Raw genomic sequence first — 6000 nt, 5'->3', positions numbered from 1 at the left:
CTCAGCCTCGCTGGAGAACAGCAAGCAAGAGAAACAGATCCTGTCCCACCTTGTACAAGTGGCAGCCTTTGCAAACATATCCACATTCAACGTTTTCCTTACGCCACTGTTGAGATCTCTTCCTCCCTGGCACACTGGCAGATCAGCAGCTCTACACCATCAAAGGCCCTCTCCTGCCAGCTGCATTACCTCTGGCTTTCTAGAGACCAGAGGGGATCCTTCTATTGAGTACGAGAGGGGCAGTTGTTAACAAAGCCAATGCCACACTTATATCCACAGTATGCTATTAGGCCTGGTCAAAATGTTGTAACAAAACATTTTCCCATCAAAAAATGCCAGTTGTCTGGCACACTGTGTGCCAGACACACTGCAGTGTGCCAAGACACACAGCAGTGTGTCTTGGCACACTGCTGTGGACTGGCTGATCTTGCCAAAACTCTAGCAGAAACTGGAGGACAGGCTGACCGCTTGGCTGTAACCATGTCACCTAGCTCAGCAAGACTCTTAATTCCCCGGGAAATCTTTTGCTGACTTGCTGGTGTCTGAGACTGCATAAGGTGCCTGGCTATAAGCCTGCTTAGGTCTCTCTGCAGCCAATTCCCCAACATCTGGTGGTACTAGACCTCAATTTCCCAATATTTTTTTGATACATATTTTACTTCTAATCTCGTTGTACTCACAATATTTAACAACATTTGTTGGTGACAACACAGAAAGTACATGCTGACCACAGAGAGAGCACAGATACTATCAGCATATGTGATGAACTCTGGTAACATGTGAACTCTCAATGCAGTGCAAAATGAAGTTTAGCTCCTGAAGTGCATGGCAATATGACCAGAATTTTTTCCCTAAGATTTTAACCAAAATATGAGGGCGGGGGGGGGGGGGGGGGACACGACAGACCCTAATAGCAAAAAGAAAATCATCTTGCTATCGATTTTTTTAAAGAGAAAGAAATCAAATTCTACCAATACCTAGAAGATACAACAATAGCCTATGATCTATATGATAAATCTTGCTTGATAATTTGAAGTATCTTATATCACCATGTGCAAAATTCTGTCTTGTCTTACAGAGCAGATATATTAAGAAATACTGAAGTGTGTATTTAGCTTTAAGAACATCCTTAAGCACCTTAAAAGTAAATCCCTTAACATTAAACAACTGTTTGAAGTAAATAAGCTGAATAGATCAGTGTGGAAATTTCACATGTTTTTAAGTGTTTTGGTACACTAAAGCCTTAAGGGCCCATTGAAGTCAATTAGTACTAGGAAGCTAAAGCTTCCCAATTATGAAGACAGGTTAACTGCTCAAAAGCTTTGTCTTTCTCTTTACTTCCACCAGATGGTAGTATATTGCAAAAAAACATACTCATGAAGACCGTTTTTCCACTCGTTACCTAAAAAGCAAGGGAAAATCTTCATTAGTAAAGTGACTTTCCTTCTAGTCTGTTCGTTATCGTTTCAGATGTCAGATAGCTTTATTTTCAACAGATTGAGTAGGAGAGAGATTCACAGTTATTTTTTTTTTAATCAAATATTTTAATGTATTTCTATCCCACTTCAGCAGTGATTCCTGGCTACTCTGTTTTAATCTATTTCTTCTTAGCAGAGTTTACTAGTTGTATTTTGCTCTCTGTCTCACCCGTAATACTGGTGCATCTTTCTGGTGGATTAAGTGGGCACTCCAAAGTAAGTACTTAAACCTTACTTACATATCATGATATAACTCCTGAATGCTCTGAATGCTTTGACATCAGCTCAAGGAAGATTTAACTTTGGCTTAAAGATGAGCCTTGGCTTAAAGATGGGCCTTGGCTTCAAAGCAGGAACCGTCCCACTGGCTCTGAAAAAATTACCTCAGCTAACATGTGAGCGTGTGCATAAAGCCACATCAGCATCCCCATCACCTTCTAGAACTGAGTAACTTGGTAGAAACAGTGAATTTTGAAGCTATTACAGGGTACGGGTTTTTCTTGCAAGAGCCATGGGTATTGGTGGCAGGGGGTGATGTGGCTCATGATGTTTCAAGCTTTATTCTAGGTAGGTAGTACTCTTACACGTCATCTCCAAGAATTGTGGTATTGAATTAGAATCTGTCTTTGTAGACATTTAAGTGCTTACAAGTAAAAAAAAATGCTGAAGGCTCCCAGTTAAAAACTTTGTATTCTCATCTGATAATATAGTGATTTTTCTTCTGTTGAGAAACTGTTATTTCATCAGCTGAACTGAATGGAAGCTGTATGTTACTGGTTTTGACAAAGGAAAAACTTAAAAGGCAAAATATAATGCTGTTGTCTATGCTTTATTCCCTGTATCTCTCCAGGCAATGCCTTGATATGCGTTCACAAGTAAAAGGGTCCAATTTGCTAATCCTTAAGTTCCAGAGGCTGAGCTTGGGGCCCCTGGGAATATGACGCTTAACACAAGTCCTGACACTCCACCCTAATCTGTGCGGATGTGAAAAGTAGGTTTCAAGCCTGGAGCAGGACTGTTTTCTAATTATCCTCTGTTCATGTGAAAGTCAAAGTCTCAGAAGCTAAATGTAATTAAAACAGATATTCTACCCTTTGGTCCCAAACATGAAGCAGCCCAAACTCCCAGCTCTGTCATCCATACTCTGCCGAATTATTCTCTGCCGTGTTGACTGCTGCCTCCTCAGCTACCTGCTCACCGATAATGCGGATCATCGTAAGACCACTGATCACGAACAGCAGCTCATCATTTGGTCTCCTTACCCTGGGTTACAAATTGGCTGATGTGACATGACTACATGCTGAACTGGCAGTGTCCTCTACAAAAGCATCTTGTATTGCCAGTAATCTCCTCAAGTCCACAGCAGGAACTAATCTACCTCAGCCAAAAAAGAAGATGAAGGGAAAAAATGCATGTTTTTGTCTGTTAAAATGAAGTGTTCCCCATGGATCGGGAAACTGATGGAGCACAAGAGTCACGGAATTTTTGTAATTTACTCATAGCTTTACTTACACCTGAAAACGGGCCTGAAACATTGTTAGCGCAGGGAATTTGATCAAAAACCTACCGATAATTTTCAAGGGGCAGTTTATGGTTTACACGCTGCCTCAGTTTGTAGGTGCTCAGCTTGAAATAGTTTGAAAAAAAAGCAGCATGCAGAAAGTACCATTTTCTAAAAGGCAATTTTGATTAACATGGTGCAAATCAGGCATGCAGAGCTATTAGCAACTTTAGAATAATTGATTCCTTACTTTACAACAGGTCAAATAGTGTCTGGTTGCAATGACAAGGTCTAAGACACAGTGTTGCTCACTCAGTTGCTGTAAAATTCTGCAGAATTGCTGCAGAATTCTGCAGAGTTGCTGCAGAATATTCACCAACTTACCACTATCTCCCTTTTTGCTAAAGATTTAAAGAAAGAGTATACATCTGATAACAATATATTCCAAAATTTTGGAACACAGATGCAAATTTTATAGCTTCAGTCTCCGGTTCCAAAATTAAATCAAATCCTGAACTTTCTACTGATAGTGTATAAAATCTGATAAAAACGTCAACAGTAATCACAAACACTTTTGAAAGGAAAATTGTGATTGCCAGCCCAAAACTTCAATAACACATTTTTTCCTAGTAACAGAATTACAAATGTAAAGTTGATCTCTTTTAGATTCATGATTCACCCAGGAACAATGGATAATCTGAAAAATGAAAAAGAAAGCAATACTCATGCCACTGATAACAAAAATAAGTTAAGGAAGGGTGAGTAGTTTGTTTGTACAGATAGATTACTCAAAGTACATAAACTTCAGCACATTCACAAATGCTTATTGAATCAAGACCTAAATATTGCAATATATGCAATATTTTGTCACACACTGTAAGTAAGCTTCCCTTTTAGAGAAAGTTTTCAAGCTTTCCTGTCATTTTTTCAGTGACAAAAATTTCCAAACCTACATATATAAATAAGTTTGTTCTTAATGTCTCTGTGGCCATAGCAGTTTCACAGAAGATAACCTTTGAAACAAAAATGTAATCTTTAATCATCTTTCCGCATTCTGCAATTTTTTTTCAACACTTCCTTATGTAAATTGTCTTTGAGGCTTTCTTAAGCTGCAGATACGTAACACACTTATAGCCACATGCTAGTATTTTCTCTTAGATCTGAGAATCTAATTTTTAATTCAATAAATATAAACTTACTGCTAAAATTTTACCTTATGTCCATTTTATCTGAAATTTTATTTCTCTTCCCTTTTAATTTCCAAAATATTTCCTAAATCTTTGATAGTTCTCTCAAACATTCATTCAATGAATATCTCACACGGCACTGGAAAAATATTTTCTATGACACCAGATACCAGGACCAGTAAGGCGATTATTACTTCAAATCTTGCTTTATTCTTTTGCACCTTTGTTTCAGGTAACTAGTTCTTTTGCTGGCTCATATTTTTTGTTTGATGATGATCATTGTGTAGGGAGAAACTTCTATGACTCATTATAGGCTCAAACCAAGGTTCACCTGGCATCTTTGTAACACTCAAAGTTCAAGTGTCTAGTCCAAGGTAGATTGTTTGTTTACAGATAGATAATTCCTGATGCAGGATTTCTCCCCTAAAGTGCTTCTCTCTTCATTAGGCATGGAGGAAGTCTGCATAGCTACCTTGGACCTAGTTATCTGACTTTCAGATGGTTACAGCTACGTGAGATGAATTCCACATGAAAAGTCTCTAATACTTGCCAGCCTAAAATTGTGAAGGATTGAACTTAGTGAATTGGATGGTGTCTTCTACTCTTGCGTTTTGTGTTACTTCACATCAGATTTCATACACTTTCAGCTCTGTAATAACTCTATTTTTACAATCCATGCAACAATCAGGATGCTTTTAAGGAATTACAGAGGAAACTCTGTTTTGTTGAGTAGTACTGATCTCCTGTAATTTAGAATGAGCCAAGTTTCTAGAGACCAGTTAAAAAAAATAAGTGCAGTAGGATACCTATGTATCAGTTACTCTTCTCAAAAAGCAAGTTTAGAATCTGGCTTGTGCACTTCCACCTTCTGCTGCTGACAGGGTGCTGTTTCAATAGGAAAATTGAAATACTAGTTCTCACAAGTTTGATTTCTGCAATCCTAGGAGGACAGGTAAGAGCCTGCTGTTTCTTGTTCTTGGAAGAGGACAGACATAAGCTTGTTGTACTCAGTGTCAGAAAGGAAGCAACTTTAAAGGATGGCAACATATTTTTAAAGAAGTTTATGTTATGTTATGTGGGGAGCAACATTATCTCTCTCTCTCGCTGTCCATGTTTTCTTCATTTAGCTTTAGTAACAACCATTTGCTCCATTTTTTGTTTGTCACATATGTTAGTTTATCCGATCATCATTTCCAGCTTCCAGAAGGCTGCCCTCCTATCATCTTTGCAACATCTGAGGTTTTTTATATGTCTACTACTGTCTTAGAAGACTGAGGCTTCTCTGTTAACCACATCATTTCCTCTTCTCCCACTCCAAATTGTGTGTTCAGTTCAGGTCCAGTGTGACTGTACAGGACATGGAATTGATTTTGTGAATGCTGGAAGGTGACCATCAGGCGTACTACCCAGTTGTGCGGCTCACACCCACGCTAGGCAAGATCAGCTATGGGTCATTGTTTTAGCCAGCTCTTCTAATACACAGCAAGAATTATGAAACTATCGGCATTTTTTTATACATGAAGCAAGCATAGACATTCATTTTTTGGCCAGAAAAATCAAGTAACATCCCTGAGAAGATCTTCTTGTGACGAGATACAGCTTAACAGAGATATGGCAGATGACATTATGTGCCATGTCTTCATATACAAGTGTGTGTTTCTGTGTATGTGTACCTATAGATTAGCAAAATAAATATTGTCCATTTATTTGACTTTTTCCCTGTTTCCCCAAACTCTTTCAACTGGTTGTACAAAACTGCACTCTTTCAGTAAGCTTTAGCTTTCTGAAGTAAAGCTTTCTGAAAGTAAAGCTTTTCTAAAGTAAGCTTTAGCTT

Source organism: Mycteria americana, chromosome 1 (assembly GCF_035582795.1).
Source record: "Mycteria americana isolate JAX WOST 10 ecotype Jacksonville Zoo and Gardens chromosome 1, USCA_MyAme_1.0, whole genome shotgun sequence".
Lineage (NCBI taxonomy): Eukaryota > Metazoa > Chordata > Aves > Ciconiiformes > Ciconiidae > Mycteria > Mycteria americana.
Note: the sequence above shows the minus strand (reverse complement) of the source record.